Raw genomic sequence first — 17,240 nt, forward strand, 5'->3', positions numbered from 1 at the left:
GCCAAAAGTTCAGGCCCCACAACCAACAACAACAAAAATAATAATAACCTTTTAGATCCTTCAAAATCCCTATCATTAATGCCTGCCCCCATTTGGTAAGTGTTAAAACTGGGTCTTAGCCAGTGAAATAACTGGAATCTGCTTTTTGCCCACTTACTACTTCACCACCTAGGACGCTGAATTTGCTGCCTTCTCCCAATATCTCTCCAGTAGGCATTTAGTCTGTGGCTGTAGCTGAGTGACTACATTCCTGCCCTCACTCAGAGCATGCACTATTCAAGGCCTAGGGAAGCAAGGGCTCAGCCTGGGTGGGACATCCAGGAGCCCTGAAAGGTAGAGTGTAGAGTGACTGGCATTGGCTTGGGACTGTGACAGACACGGGCAGCACTATGCCCCCAACTCTCTTGAAGCTCTGGCTTTGGATGTAAGCTAAGCCTTTAGAAAGAGTAAAACTTGCAGGGAGGAAGCCAGAGGGAATAAAATATTTGCATATTGTATGGGCTATGGGGGACATGAATTTTTGCAGCACATCCAGCCTCCAGGGACCAGCTTTGGGAATCAAGATTCAGGTGTGGTTGTCAGCAAGGCTTCTTGTCTCTAGACCACAGTGTAGCCATTCTCTTGAGGCCTCCTGATTCCCTACCTCCTTCATTGTGAGAGAAGCCAGAAGCTCAGTACTGTTGTTCCAAGAGGCCCAGGCAGGAACTGGCCTCTCCTGTTCACCAACAATTTTGTAGTCATCTAATTCTCAATACTATACCTGAAACATAAGGCCTATTTCTCTTCTGCTCAAAACCCTCCAGGGGGTCTGGGAATGTGGCCTAGTGGTAGAGTGCTTGCCCCTAGCATGAATGAAGCCCTGGGTTCCATTACTCAGTACCATATAAAGAGAAAAAGCTGGAAATGGTGCTGTGGCTCAAATGATAGAGTGCTAGCCTTGAGCTCAGGGACAGTGCCCAGTCCTGAGTTCAAGCTCTAGCACTGGCAAAAACAAACAAAAAACCCTCCAGGGAGCTGGGTGCAGGAGCCTCATTCCTGTAATCCTATCTACTCAGGAAGCTGAGACATCTGAGGATTGTGGTTCAAAGCCAGCACAGGCAGGAAAGTCTGTAAGACTTTTTTTTTTTTTTTTGGGTCTGGTCGTGGGGCCTGAAATTCTGGGCCTGGGCGCTGTCCCTCAGCTCTTCAGCTCAAGGCTAGCACTCTACCACTTGAGCCACATCGTCACTGCCGACTTTTTTCTTTTTGCTTATGTGGTGCTGAGGAATCGAACCCAGGGCCTCGTGCATGCAAGGCAAGCGCTCTACCACTGAGCCACCTTCCCAGCCCTCCATAAGACTCTTATGATCAAAAAACTACTTAGAAAAAAGCCAGAAGTGGCACTGTGGCTCAGTGGTAGAGGGCTAGCACAGAGATGCTCAGGGACAGAGCCCAAACCAGAAGTTCAAGCCCCAGGATCTGCACAAACAAAAACAAAAAACCCTCCAGGGGCTCCCATCTCACTTAGCATAAACAAAGTCCTTACAGAGCTCCTGTCCCATCAGGCCTGTCCAGCTTGAGCTCACCTCAGGGCCTTTGTACTTGCTGTTCCTTCTGCCTGATAAGCTCTTTCCCTATACTTGCTGGGCTTACCCTCATTGCCTTCAGGTATTCTGTCAAGTGTTACTTGTGTATACTACTTAGACTTGTGTCTAAAGTCTGGCACTGGTAGCTCACACCTATAATCCTCGCTGCTCAGGAGGAGACTGAGATCCGAGGATCATGGTTTAAAGCCTACCAGAACAGGAAAGTTCATGAGATTTTTATCTCCAATTAACCATGAAAAAGCCAAAAGTGGACCAGTGGCTCTATGGTAGAGCACTAACCTTGAATACAGAAGTTCAGGGATAGCAGGTAGGCCCTGAAGTCAACCCCAGGAAGGGCACAAAGTAAATCAATAAATAAACTTGTATCTCTTTCCCTACAATCCCTCACTCCCTCACTCCCTTGCCCCTTAGCATGCTTTTTTTCTTCTTAAAACACACCAATTTTTTCTTCCTTTTTTTTTTTTTTTCTTGTTTCTTTTTTCGGTCAGTTGTGGGGCTTGAACTCTGGGCCTGGCTGCCTCTCCCTCACCTCTTCAACTCAAGGCTAGTACTCTACCACTTGAGTCACAGCGCCATTTCCAGTTTTCTGGTGGTTTACTGGAGATAAGAGTCTCACAGACTTTCCTGGCTGGGCTGGCTTTGAACCATGATCCTCAGATCTCAGCCTCCTGAGTAGCTAGGGTTACAGGTGTGAGCCACCGGCACCAGGGTATTTGTTTATTTTTTCTTTGCCAGTCCTGGGGCTTGAACTTGGAGCGGGGCACTGTCCCTGAGCTTCTTTTGCTCAAGGCTAGCACTCTATCACTTGAGCCACAGGCCACTTTTGACTTTTTCTGTTTTTATGGTACTAAGGCATCAAACCCAGGACTTTACGCATGCTAGGCAAGCACTCTACCACTAAGTCACATTCCCAGCTCCAACGATACTGTTAGGTTTTTATTTTGTTGTTTTTTTTTGGTCCAGTTGTGGGTCCTGAACTCTGGGCCTGGGCCCTGTCCCTCAGCTCAAGGCTAGCGCTCTACCAATTGAGCCACAGTGCCACTTCCGCTTTTTTCTTTGTGCTTATGTGGTGCTGAGGAATGGAACCCAGGGCCTCATTCATGCAAGGCAAGAGCTCTACCACTGAGCCACCTTTCCAGCCCCACTGTTAGGTTTTTAAAAAGAGGTAGCCGAGTAAGAACAGCACCACACACGTGGTATTCAGGTAAGGGGTAGGTTTATTCAGTAGACCTGCTGGGACCAGGAAGGTTGGCACTCCACTCGGCTGGCAAAAGAGAGCGTCTGGCCCTGGGTTAGGCCTTATATAGGGTAGGGGGGGCGGGGAAAGATGTGTCCAGGTAAAGGGAAGTGGGACCAGGTAAGAGGTGGGACCAGGTGGGAGAAAGGTGTGGCCATATCAGATTCAGATGTGACCTGTTCCAGGTGTCCCAGTTGCCTAGATAACGCAGGTACTGGGCGGGGTCTGCTCGCCATTCAGGAATGGACTTTACAGATAACCACTTTCTAACATGCCATAAAGTTGATCTTATCTCTTTAACCATTATCAATTATAAACGGCCTGTGAGGTTTCTGTTCGGTTCTCTTGGCTGCCATGTCAGCTCCAGTAGAGAATTTTATCTTGTATGTTTTCTGGGGTATACCCTAGGCTACCTAGCTCAGGCTCAAAAACTGTAGCAGTGGGGCTGGGAATGTGGCTTAGTGGTAGAGTGCTTGCCTAGCATGCTTGAAGCCCTGGGTTCAATTCCTCAGTACCACATAAACAAAAAAAGCCTCAAGTAGGGCTTAAGTGGTACTAGCCTTGAGCAAAGAAAAAAAGCTCCAGGGACAGTGCCCAGGTCCTGAGTTCAAGCCCCAGGACTGGGCAAAAGCAAAAAAAAAAACACACCAGTAGCAGTGAAGATGGATAGTCAAGGCGTTCAGTTCCCAAACTTTGGCTAAGAAGAGGACAGACAGCCAGTCTGAGGAGAGAGGTCGCTGCCCCTTAGGCACAGGTATGCTCCTTCCAACAGACCCCTTACCTTTCCTGTTAGAGCTCTTCTCCAGGCCTGGTCCTGGACGTGGTGGGAAATCGCCTTTTCCACTTTGTTTGGTCTTTAGGAGCTAATGGCTACCTGACAACCACCTCGTCCCTTGGGCTGGGGCACCCCTGGGTTTACGTGGTGGGGGGACTGCTGACAGCTCATTAGAATTTGGTTTGTGCTGATGAGTTTGATTCATATGTTACATGGAACCAGGTTTTCCTAAGGTCCAAGTTACACGTTCTGAAGTTCAGGTCAACCTCCCTCCCTGACCCCCTCCACGCCAACCAACTGCCATTAGGGTGAGCCAGCAGGAGAGCGTAGGCAAGTCAGGGTGGTGACTGCATATGGGTGAATATGGGTGACTGAGACCCTGCAGCGGGGTGCGCCCTCCCAGGCCACACGGGGCTGGAGATCATGGCAGCCTCTGCAGAACCTGTAGTATCAGGTGTTGTAATGTTAGCCACCTGCAACATGAGGGTGGTCACTTCCATTTGGGGACAGACCCTGAGGCTTCAAGGGAGATTCTCAGGTGGTCTCTGACTTGCTTCTCCTGTCTGGATTTCCTGCTTGTCCTCTAAGCTGAGGGGAAGAGCAGTGCCATGGGGCGGGCTACCTCTACGCCTGGAGCCACTCTGGCATGGGGAGGACCCCGTGCTTCTGCAGTCTGGGTTTGGGGAGTTCCGGCTGTTTCCTTCTATCTCCTCAGCCTGCATCATTTAACCAAAGGAGCTACCAGCACCGAGAGAAGGCGTCCTGGGTGCGGGACTGCAGGCTCCTCCCCCAGACCCTCACCTGCAGTGGTTCTTCAGGCTGACTGTGGTCCTGAGGCCTCTGCCCCGGGGATAGAGGCCTGATCTCTGAAGCCTGTGGGTTACCAGAGGCAGCAAGCACATCCTCCCTAGGGGGGTAAGTCAAGGTGGAACTGCGCTGGGGTGGGGGTGGAGTAGCTGGGTGGGGGCAGGGCTCCACAACCCCCTGGGCTTTGTTTATTTCCTATTCACACCTGTAAGCCTCACACCTGGGCCCCCAAGGCCAGGTAAAGGGAGCGGAAGTAGGTAACTGGAGGGGTGGGGTGGAGAGAAGGGGAGAGGAGCTTGGGTGGGAAGGAAAGTGAAGGGAGGGGTTTACTGGTGGTACAAAAGGGAGACAGGCTAGGGGCTGGCATCTGTGCTACGGACATGGTGTGGGGAAGGTCCAGGCAAAAGCCCTTTTGCATGCTCAGCTTTGTATCTCCTGGTCTGCCCCCTGCTGGCCCAGTCCCCAAGCCTTTCCTCATCCCCAGAGTCCTGAGGATCTTTGTGTCTTCCAAGACCTGGGCCTCGCTGTAAGTTGGGTGGGCAGCTTCTGTGTTATTACTAAGGACCTGCTTACTAGGGGTCTGTGACCCTCAGGATGCAAATACCTAAGTGGCCTAGGATGGGCAATGTGAGTCTAGGGTTGAGCTATGCTGGGACACTCCTGCTGGCTCCTCTGGGAACCTGGCCTACCCATGGGTGGAGTCTCCACTGACTTGATTGGTGGGCTGAAAAAAAAAATCCAGGGCCTGCCCTGCTAGTAGCCGCCAGGAACTCCCATTGCTGTGGGCAGTGCCAGGAAGGAGCTGCGGACAGCCAGGTTTCTAGGTCACCATCCAGGGTGCCCTGCCAGTTCCCAGGCCTTGGGTGAGGAGCCGGCAGCTCTGCTTCCCAGGCTCAGGCCTGGCTGCTGCCTCCTTTGTCCCTGTGCTTCCGGGCCTGGCCCATCCCCCCACCTCCAGCCTGGCCTCAATCCTGGTCCATGCCCCGGGGGTCCTCCAGGAATAGGCTGAGTGCTGCTCCCCTTAAGCCCCTCGAGTTGTTGGATTGGATAGCTGGCTAAAGATGACCCCAAACTCCTACAGCCAAGCCAAGCACCCTCTTGGGTTGGGATCTCTCCTCCACTCAGGTTCCTAAGTTCAGAAAGTATACCCCTTTCTCAGCTGTCTGTCCTTGGTGGAAAGTAGGTTCAGGCCTGGATGGCTATCATGGACAGATGAGGACATATATAAAAGTTCCTTGTGGGCTGGGAAGGTGGCTCAGTGGTAGAGCACTTGCCTTGCAGGCATGAGGCCCTGGGTTCGATTCCTCAGCACCACATAAGCAGAAAAAAGCCGGAAATGTCGCTGTGGTTCAAGTGGTAGAGCGCTAGCTTTGAGCTGAAGAGCTGAAGGACAGCGCCTAGGCCCAGAGTTCAGATCCCATGGCCAGGCCCCCCACCCTCCCCCCCCAAAAAAGTTTCTTGTGTGTATGTGTGTGTGTACTAACTTGGACTTAAGAAGCTTTTTTGCTGAACTCTGGTGTTCTACCACTTGATACACAGCTCCACTTCTGGTCTTTTGGTGGTTAATTGGAAAGAAGAGTCTCACAGACTTTCCTGCTGGGATGATGATCTCAGATCTCAGTCCTTTTGCCCCTTGGATGTGTATGTTTGTTTTGGTGGCAGTCTTGGAGCTTGAACTCAGGGCTTGAGTACTGGGCCTGAGCTTCTTGGCTCAAGGCTAGTGCTCCACCACTTGAGCCACAGCTCCATTTCTGTCTTTTTGGTGATTAATTGGAGAGAATTTCATGCGTTTTCCTGCCCTGGCTGGTTTTGAGCTGGAATCTTCAGATCTCAGTCTCCTGAGTAGCTAGGATTACAGGTGTGAGCAACCAGTGCCCAGCTAAGTCTTTTTTTTTTTTTTTTTTTTTGAGGTAGTATCTATTATATAGATCAGGTTGGCCCTGAACTCACCAGCCTCTTCCCTCAATTGAGATTACTAGCATTCTCCTATAACCTGGGTTGCTATGAGTCCATCTTAAGAGGGTGACTTGGGGGCTGGGAATGTGGCTTAGTGGCAGAGTGCTTGCCTGGCATGCATGAAGCTCTAGTTTCAATTCCTCAGTACCACATAAACAGAAAAAGCCAGATGTGGCGCTGGGAATGTGGCTCAGTGTTAGAGTGCTTGCCTTGCATGCATAAGGCCCTGGGTTCAATTCCTTAGCACCACATAAGCAGAAAAAGTCGGAAGTGGGGCTGAGGCTCAAGTGGTAGAGTGCTGGTCTACAGCTGAAGAGCTGGGGGACAGTGCCCAGGCCCAGAGTTCAGGCCCCACAACTGACAAAAAAAAAAAAGCCAGGGGGGGTGGGGGGAGGCTGGGAAGGGATGTGAAGGATAAACAAAGGAGGAGGCTGCAATACTTGGTAAGAAATGTACGCATTATCCTGCCCATGTAATTGTAACCCCTCTGTACAGTATGTTCACAAATAAAATATTTAAAAAAAAAAAAAAAGCCAGATGTGGTGCTGTGGCTCAAATGGTAGAGTGCTAGGCTTGAGCAAAAGAAACTCAGGCACAATACCCAGGCCCGGAGTTCAGTTCCCAGGACTGGCACCAAAATAAATAAATAAGATGGTAACTTGGTATCCTGGAAATCGACAAGGTTTTTCTCTCAAGAACTTACCACACTCAAGCTGGGTGTCAATGGGTCATACTTGCAATTCTAATGACTTAGGAGACTGAGATCTGAGGTTCGATGTTTGAAGACAGCCCAGACAGGAAAGTCCATGAGACTTTTTTTTTGGTCAGTTGTGGTTCTTGAACTCTGGAGCTGGGCACTGTCCCTCAGCTCTTCAGCTCAAGGCTGAAGCACCACTTGTGGCCTTGTGGTGATTAATTGGAGGGAATTTCATGGACTTTCTTGCCCTGGCTGGCTTCGAACTATGAGTCTCAGATCTCAGCCTCCTAAGTAGCTAGAATTACAGGTAAGAGCCACCAATGTCCAGCTAACTCCTTTGGTTACTCAGTACTAGGATTACAGATGTGAGCCACTGGCCTTGGCATTGGATGGTACTAGGGTTGGACTTAAGGGCTTTGTGCCAGGTGTTCTACTACTTGAGCCCCATAGATAATTTATTTATTATTTACATTTAGTCTCCTTTTTTTTCCCCAACCAGAATGTCTGTTCTTTGGGATAGGTGTTGCCATACTTTGTTCATTGCTTTAGTTCACTACTGTGGCCCTTTCTTGGGTGTGTGAGAACCAGGGTTTAATTTCAAGACCTCTTGCTCTCACTTGGCTTATTTTGCTCATGACTGGCACTCTACCAGTTGAGCCACACCTCCGGCTCCTGCTTTTGCTTTTTTTGGGGGGGGTTGGTTGTGGGGCTTGAACTCTGGGTTTGGGTTATCCCTGTGCTCTTTTTTTTTGGAGGGGGGGTCCGGTCATGGGGCCTGAACTCTGGGCCTGGGCGCTGTCCCTCAACTCTTCAGCTTAAGGCTAGCGCTCTACCACTTGAGCCACAGCACCACTTCCAGCTTTTTTTTGTTTTTGCTTACGTGGTGCTGAGGAATCGAACCCAGGACCTCATGCATGCAAGGCAAGTGCTCTACCACTGAGCCACCTTCCCACCCCTGGCCCAGGTTTTAAGGGGTGGCGCGCACACTGGACTGATGGATTCTGGGGCAACCTGAGGATGAGAAGTGCCTAGACAGGAGCTTCTGAGGCTGGTAACGGGTGGAAGGTTCTCCGACCTCCCGCCACACGCCGTGGGTGTCGGGGAATGGGTTTGTGGATCTGCCCTGGGTGGGCTGCCCTGGCTGAAGGACACTGACGCCTTTTGGAAGCTGGGAGTGGCCGGAGCGGGGCAGGCTGGGCCCCTCCACCGCCATGTCCAGCCCGGGCTGCAGGTGCCGCGGCCCGCGAGGGGAGCGCCTGGGCCGGAGGCGGCCGGCGCCCGGCTCACACAAGGTCACTGTGTCAGAGGGGCGTCGGGGACACTTTCCCTTTCCTGAGACCCGAAAGCCCCTTCCGCCGGGACTTCCCTCCGCCCTGACTCACGCTGCCTCATGCGTGTGACTCAGGCCGGCCCCGCGCCAGCCCTGCGTCCCGCCCCCACCCCGCGCCGCCTCCGCTGCCACCCGCGCGCCCGGGCCGGCGCGGGGAAGGTGGGTGACACCTGGGGGAGAGAGCCCGGGGGTGGGGGCGGAGCCAGAGCGGCGGGGGCAGCGAGGGGGCCGGGGAGGGGCCTGGGAGACGGCCTGGAGCCTCGCTTTTCGGGGTTCTGCCTTCCCAGCTCGGTGATGGGTACTTTGCCCCGTGGCCCTGGGCCTCGATGGTCTCACCTGCTCCGCCCGGCCCAGGCTCCGCCGCCAGCACAGCGCCCCGCACAGGACATTCCCGGGAGGACAGGCGGGCGCGCTCCTGCGGCGCAGCCTCTCTCTGGCCCCTGGCCTGGTTGTCCCTGGTTGCCATCCAGGGAAAATGGGCCCTGGGAAACAGCGTTCTCCCTCTTACCCTTTCAGCCCTGACAATCCCAGCGGCTTCCTGATGGTGCCACTCCCAGCACCTCACCCTGGTACCCCGCAGAGACCTTCCATTTCAGCTCTCTCCTCTGGGTGGGATCCCATTTCCTGTCCAGGCCCTGGCTGCAGTATGCAGGCTGGACACTAAATGAGTTAGCAAGGTTCGGCACTTAGTAAGTGCTCAATAAATCACAGCTTTTGTCATCTGTTCTGCTCCATTTTCAAGTGTGGGGGCAGGCAGAGATGATGATCTAAGGATAGTGGAGTCCCTCCTCAGCAAGCTCGCATCCTGTAGCTCCCAGACCAGTGCCGAGAGCCTAGGAAGCAGGATGAGGAGCAGGAGGCTCTGGCATTCAGCAAGCCAGGCCCTGGAGCAGGAGCGGTGGTAGCCCTAGAGACCTGTTTCCTGGCCAGAAAGAGACAGCTAGGATTTCAGTAATAGTTGCAACCACCCAACAAGATGATTGCTCTCCTCACTGCCATTTTACAATTAAGGTTACAGGAACTTAGAGGTTGAGTAGCTTTTTCAAAGCCATATAATAAAGCTGATTGGATCATAGCCAGTCTGGTTCAAAATCTACCAGTCTAAGCCTTTCTTATTTTTACTTATTTATTTTTATCTGTCATGGGGCCTGAACTCTGGGCCTGGGTGCTGTCCCTCAGCTCTTCAGCCGAGGGCTAGTGCTCTACCACTTGAGCCACAGTGCCACTTCCAGTCTTTTCTGCTTATGTGGTGCTGAGGAATCGAACCCAGGGCCTCGTGCATGCAAGGCAAGCACTCTAGCACTGAGCTGCCTTCCCATCCCCTAAGCCTCTCTTAGGGGGCTGCAGATATGGCTTTATTGTAGAATGCTTATTTCACACATGTAAGGTCCTAAACAGAAGAAGGAGGAAGAGGAAGAAAAAAAAGAAGAGAAGGAGAAGGAGGGGAAGAAGAGCAGGATACCAGTGGCTCATGTTTGTAGTTCTAGCTACTCAGGAAGCTGAGATTTCCAGATTGAAGTTTGAAACCAGTCTGGACAGGAAAGTCTCTAACCTCTGATCTCCAGTTAACCACCAAAAAGCCAGAAGTGGAAGCGATGGCTATTTATAATATCAGAAGATGAAGAAGGAGGAAGAGGAGGAAAGAAAGAAGAGAGAGAAGAGAAATCCTTGGGTATAGCAAGGCCTACATAATGTACATAGATGTTTTCAGAAAACCTAATGTGCTGTCAGTAGTGAGAATTGCAGAATGCTGATAGAATCAGAGGAGTGGACCACCCTCTTGGTGGTGTTGATATGGAGCTTGAACTCAGGGCTTTCTCACTCACAGCTCATGCTCTTTTTTTTTTTTTTGGGTGCGGTCGTGGGGCCTGAACTCTGGGCCTGGGTGCTGTCCCTCAGCTCTTCAGCTCAAGGCTAGCGCTCTAGCATTTGAGCCACAGGGCCACTTCCGGCTTTTTTTTTTTTTCTGCTTATGTGGTGCTGAGGAATCGAACCCAGGGCCTCATGCATGCAAGGCAAGTGCTCTACCACCGAGCCCCCTTCCCAGCCCACAGCTCATGCTCTTAGCCACACCTCTAGTCTGTCATTTTCCTGGTTAATAGGAGACAGAGCCTTGCAGACTTCTGCTGGGGCTGGCTTCGAACTGTAATCATCAGAATCTCAGACTCCAGAGTAGCTAGGATTATAGACATGAGACACCAGCTCCCAACAGCAACTATTTTCTTTTTTTATGACAGTACTGGAGCTTCAACTTGGGTTGGGTGCTGTCCCTTAGCTTTTTTTCTTGAGACTGGAGCTCTACCACTTGAGCCATTCCCCAGTTGAGATTTTGGTAGTTAGTTGGAGATAAGAGTCTCATGAGCAGGTTTCAAACTGGCATCCTCAGATCTTGGCCTCTTGAGTAAGTAGGATTGTAAGTATTATAGGCATGAGCCACCAGCTCCTAGAAGTTACTTTTTTTTTTTTTTTAAAGCTAGTCCTAGGGTTGAACTCAGGGCCTAAGCGCTATCCCTAAGCATCTTTTTTTTTTTTGGGGTCCGGTCGTGGGGCCTGAACTCTGGGCCTCAGCTCTTCAGCTCAGGGCTAGCACTCTACCACTTGAACCACAGCACCACTTCCGGCTTTTTTCTTTTTGCTTATGTGGTGCTGAGGAATCGAACCCAGGGCCTCAGGCATGCAAGGCAAGCACTCTACCACTGAACCACCTTCCCAGCCCTCCCTAAGCATCTTTTGTTCAAGGCTAGCACTCTACCACTTGAACCACAGCTCCACTTCTGGCTTTTTTGGTGATTAACTGGAGATAAGAGTCTTACCAGCTTTCCTGCTTGGGCTGGCTTCAAACCATGATCTGCAAATCTAAGCCTCCTGAGTAGCTAGGTATGAGCCATTGGTGCCCAGCAGTTACTACTTCTTTTTTTGTTATTGTTGTTGTTGGTCATGGGGCTTGAATTCTGGGCCTGAACACTGTTCCTCAGCTCTTCAGCTCAAGGCTAGCCCTCTACCACTTGAGCCACAGCACCACTTCCAGTTTTCAGAGTGGTTTATTGGAGATAAGTCTCACAGAGTTTCCTGCCCAGGCTGCCTTTGAACCGCAGTCCTCAGATCTCAGCCTCCTGAGTAGCTAGGATTATAGTTGTGAACAACTGGTGCCCGTCCAGTTACTACTTCTTAATAGCTAGGCTGTGAATGTGATGGCTGGACTGCAAGCAGCTAATTTAGACTATGAGGAAACCTTGGGGGATGAAAGCTGGGAATGGCATTGGGAGTCTGGGCTCAGCACGACAGCACCCCACGGGAACGCTACCGCGCACTGCCTGCCTCTGGGCATCTTAAGCACACACCTCTGTCTAGTAGGATGGAGCCATTTGTTTTTTGCAGGAAAACCCGTGGGGTGGCTACCTCCGTTGTTGAGGGGAGAAAGCCAGGGGGATGTACCTGTCAGAGGCAGTGTCCCTGGCACGGCAGGTCACAGAATGAGAGCAAAGCGGATGCTGAGATGCCTTCTATGGCCATGCCAGGAGTGTGTCCACACCCGCTGAAGAGAGGGAACAGGCTTGGGAGTGTGTCCACACCGGTGGAGGACAGGGGCGCGCACACCAAGGCTACCTGCCGACATAGCGCTTCCCATCCTGCAGACTCCCAGGCTCCCATCCCAGTGAGGGTACAGCTGCATCCCACCTCAGCCCCCAATCACATGTGGTACCTACCTGCTCCTGTCCCTGTGAGGATCCAGGCTACTCTGCAGTCCCGGGTACAAGGCCCACGCAGGCGTAGGCCCTAGGAACACCCCCTCCCCCCCCACACCTCCAACGCACCCCACACACACCTCCAACGCACCCCAGCCAGCTCCTGCAGCTTTGCCCTCCGGAACTGCCCACTCTGGCCTCCACCTGGTCTCTGCCATGGCTCCTGCTGACTCCCTGCTCTGACTGCTGCTCCAACTTGCCAGTGGCCTGCCTCCCTCCCTCCTACCTTGGGGTCCCCTGCTCCCCTCCAAGGGGAGCAGGCAGTAGGAGCCCCATCCCAGCTGGGAAAGGGGCAGAGGCGGGAGAGCTGCTCAGGAGGTTATGTGGAAGGAAGGGTGCATGGTGTGTACCTCACATCAGGAGACTCAGCCAGCAGAGGTGAAAACTGTGTTCTTCACCAGCATATTCCAGGTGATCTGTAGTTCAACTTTGAATTTAACTGGGGGGAAGGGTAATTTAAGGACTTGGGGGTGACAACAGACACATGCTCTGCCTTCCAATTTGTTCAAGGTGTCTGGGAACCTTTCAGCTGTGGGTGAGCCAGGGCCCGGCGTCCCAGGGACCCAATCTGACAAGCTATCTGTCCCCCCAGGCCCAAGCCATACTGTGAGGCCCTATTGTCTCAGATGGCCCCTCCCCCTTAGAGTAACCCCAAGATCAGCTCCTCCCCTAGGCTCCAGCCAAGGGCTGCCCCAGTCCCTGCCGGGGCTTCCTGGAGTGGCTGGAAGCAGGCACTGAAGCTGGGCTCCTATTTAGGACATCAAGAGGGAAACTGTCCCTCCCCTCCTCCCCTCACTTGTACATCTGAGGCAATGTGTGGGTCTCTGAAGCTTTTCCCACCGAAGGCAGAGGCGGGATGTTTGAGGGGTGGGAAGGAAGGGTGCCTTCACACAGCCACAGAACTTAGGCCTGACGAACCCCAGAGGCCCACCAGTCCCTGTTTGTTTTGTTGTTGTTTTGGTTGGTTGTAGGGCTTGAACTCAGGGCCTGGGCACTGTTCCCTGAGCTCTTTTGGCTCACAGCTAGTGCTCTACTTTGAGCCACAGTTCCACTTCTGGTTTCTGGTGCTTAATTGGAGATAAGTCTAATGGACTTCTCTGCCCAGGCTGGCTTTGAACGGCAATCCTCAGATCTCAGCCTCCTGAGTAGCTAGAATCACAGGAGTGAGTTACCAGCGCCCGGCTCCCTGTGTGGTTTTGAATGATTTATGTGACCTGCCCCTTTGGGTGAGGTCAGCTCTGTCCTTCCCCAGAGTTTGTTCTCACCACTCTCCAAGGGAGGGAAGGACACAGCATTGGTTACAAGGTCAGGTGGCCTCTGTCCCATTTCCTTCAATGGGCTTCAGCCAGGAGGAAACAGATGCTGTCCTGTGACACGGCCTTCAGAGGTGACGAGTTCCACTACCGCCTACCTGACTGAGAGGCTCCGCAGCATCGCTGAAGGCCAACTTTGTTTTCAACCTTCATCTGTGCCAGGCCCAAGGTAGCAGCCATGTTTTCCTCAGTCCACAAGATGGCCACCTTCACCAAGTATACTATTTAACAGGATAATTTGTATTGCAAAAGGAAAGAGAAGCTGGCAATAATTTATCTGCTCCTCCCTTTGGGCAGTGCTAGGTATGAAGCCCAGAGCCTCTCACACGCCAGATAATGCCCTACCCTCAGCCAGTCCCGAGCCCCGACCTCATGCCTTAGCGGCCATATTGATGCCATTGCTCCATAGGGTTTTTCATGTTTCTGTACCTCTTGTGAGCAAAGGCATCGTCTGCCCTTTTTTTCTAGATTCTTTTCAGGGAGATTTGTAGAGCAAATAGCCTTGGAAGAGAGGGATTTTTTTCCAGGTCAACGGGCAGGTTTACTCAGATCCCATTTAAAAAATTCAGGTTTCCTAAACTCAAGATTCTCCTTCTGGGGCTGGGAGTGTGCCTTAATAGTAGAGTGCTTGGTTAGCATGCATGAAGCCCTGGGTTTGATTCCTTAGTACTACATAAACAGAAAATTCTGGAAGTGGTGCTGTGGCTCTAGTGGTAGAGCGCTCGCCTTGAGCTGAAGAGCTGAGGGACAGCGCCCAGACCCAGAGTTCAAGCCCACAACCGACAAAAAAAGAATTTCGGAGATCTCAAACCTGTAATCTTAGCTACCCAGGAGGCTGAAATCTGGAGGATTGCAATTTAAAGCTAACCTGATTAGAAAAATCCATGAGACTCTGTCTCCAGTTGACCAGTAAAAAGCGGACTGGAAGTGTGGCTCAAGTGATGGACAACAAACTAAGCAAGCAGAGTTCAAGCCCCAATATAGGACAAACTTTCTTCCTTTCTTTCTTTTCTGTCAGTTGTGGAGCCTGAACTCTGGGCCTGGGCGCTGTCCCTCAGCTCTTCAGCTCAAGGTTAGCGCTCTACCACTTGAGCCACAGTGCCACTTCTGGCTTTTTTCTGCTTAATGGTGCTGAGGAATCGAACCCAGGGCCTTATGCATGCAAGGCAAGCACTCTACCACTGAACCACCCTCCCAGCCCCAGGAAAAACTTGTTTTTTTTTTTTTTTTTACAAAAGGGAATAATGGGGGCTGGGAAGGTGGCTCAGTGGTAGAGTGCTTGCTTCACATGCATGAAGCCCTGGGTTTGATTCCTCAACACCACATAAGCAGAGCTCTTTTTCCTAAGCTCTTTTTTTTTGGGTCAGGTTGTGGGGCCTGAACTCTGGGCCTGGGCGCTGTCCCTCTGTGTTTCAGCTCAAGGCTAGTGCTCTACCACTTGAGCCACAGCGCTACTTCCGGCTTTTTTCTTTTTGCTTATGTGGTCCTGAGGAATCGAACCCAGGGCCTCGTGCATGCAAGGCAAGCGCTCTACCACTGAGCCACCTTCCCAGCCCCTGGGCTCTTTTTTCTTTTGTTCAAGGCTAGTGCTCTACTACTTTGAGCCACAGCTCTACTTCAGGTTTTCTGGAGGTTAATTGGAGCTAAGAGTCTCACAGGGACTTTTCTGCCCAGGCTGACTTCTATCTGCACTCCTTAGATCTCAGACTCCTGAGTAGCTAGGATTACAGGCATGACTCACTGGTGCCCTGCTCCATGAGACTCTTATCTTCAATTTACCACCATAGCCGAAGTGGAGCTATGGCTTAAGTGCTAGGGCACCATTCTTGATTGAAAAAATTAATGAGCCCAGCATTGGTGCTTATGCCTGTAATCCTAGATATTCAGGAGGCTGAGATCTGAAGATCTCATGGTTTGAAGCCAGCCTGGGCAGGAAATTCAGTGAGACTCTAATCTCTAACCACCAGAAAATCAGACATGGAGCTGTGGCTCAAAGTGGTAGAGCGCTAGCCTTGAGCAGAAAAGCTCAGGGGTAGGGCCCAGGCCCTGAGTTCAAGCCCAGTGGCTGACAACAACAACTAACAAACATACTTAGGCCCTGAGTTCAAGCCCCAGACGGGCACATGCTTGCACGTGCACACGTGCACACATACACACACATATACATATATATATCTATATATACATAGATATAGATATCTATATATACATAGATATTTATATCTATGTATGTATATATATAGAGAAACTTAGGAAAAAATTCTCTTCATAAAAATAAATAAATTCTCTTCATAATAAGTTCAGATGTGCTAGCAAGGTCAACATCTGCTTCAATGCATTGTGATTCATGGAAGCAACTTTCAAATGTCTTTCCAGTTGGAAAATGGCAAGCAAATAAAAACTCAGATGGTTACCTAAGCCATATCCCCAGTGTTTATGTCAGACCCTCGGCTTCAGGGCAGGACAATGCAGTACAGTGTGACAGGACTAAGAAACCCTGACATCTGGTCCCCTCCCCCGCCGTGGGGTGTGAGCAGCTGCCATGCAAGGAAGAGGAACTGTCCCAATTAACTTGCAGTAGAATGCAATGTGTGTTAAAGGCGAAGTAATAAAAATGTGTTAATTTGAAACTTACATATGTATCATTAAAAGTCAACAGTATGGAGCAATTGAGGAAGATGTTTGACTCACTGGTGCACTGTGATGATGAGTAGCCTGGCTTTTATTTGGTCTCACTACGTAGCTCAGGCTGGCCTCTGTCTTTGTCTCTGTCTCTCTTTGTCTCTGTCTCTGTCTCTCTCTCTCTCTGTGGGGGCTTGAACTCAGGGCCTGGGAGCTGTCCCTTAGCTTTTTGGCTCAAGGCTGACAATCTACCACTTGAGCCACAGCTTCACTTCTCCTCCTATTTTTCTTTTTCCTCTTCCTTCCTCCTCCTCCTTCCTTCTCCTCCTCCTTTTCTTCTTTTTCCTTCCTCCTCCTCTCCTTCCTTCCTTCCTTCCTTCCTTCCTTCCTTCCTTCCTTCTTTCCTTCCTTCCTTCCTTCCTTCCTTCCTCCTTCCTTCCTTCCTTCCTTCCCTCTCCCTCCTCCCCCTCCTCCCCCCCTCCTTCTTCTTCTTCCTAGTTAATTGGTGATATAGGTCTCCTCCCTGGGCTAGTTTTGAACCATGATCCTCAGATCTCAGCCTCCTGAGCAGCAGGATTATAGGCGTGAGCCACTGGTGATTATTTCATGATTCACCACTGCTTCTGGGGAGACAACAAAGTTGCGACTTGCCCAGAATCACAGTCAGGAGCTGCAGATCCAGCTGTGGTCTACATCTGCATGGCTCCAACATGTCCTTTGTGTGAGGGCAGCCCCGTCTGGAGGCCCCAGCCTGCGCAGGCTGTAGGATCTGGCTTCAGGTCAGGCATGTGCCAGGTCTCTGGGCTGACTCCTGGCCAAGCAGTTGCCAGCCCCTCCATCCTTCCACCCAGGTGTGGTCTGGAGGCGGGGATGGGCCACCAGTGTCAGCCCTGCACTCACTAGCAGCCAGCCTGGCAAGGTGCGCAGGCCTTCTAGGCTTTGGTTTCTCCAGAGACCAACAGGCAAGAGAGACAATCCCTCAACAGTTGGGAAAATTGACCCAAACCCTGATGGGTCCTGGCCGGGGAGAAGCTCCCACAAGGGCAGTGCCTTCTATGGCCACCCACTGGCCCCTGCCAGCCTCCTCCCTTTACAGCCCTGGAGGAACAGGGGGGGGCCTGAGGGGAACCTGTACTCCGGGATGCCCCTCAGTGGGCCCACCAGTCCTGGG

The sequence above is a fragment of the Dipodomys spectabilis genome, unplaced genomic scaffold (assembly GCF_019054845.1).
Source record: "Dipodomys spectabilis isolate Male_0828 unplaced genomic scaffold, ASM1905484v1 ptg000085l, whole genome shotgun sequence".
In the NCBI taxonomy this organism is placed as follows: Eukaryota; Metazoa; Chordata; class Mammalia; order Rodentia; family Heteromyidae; genus Dipodomys; species Dipodomys spectabilis.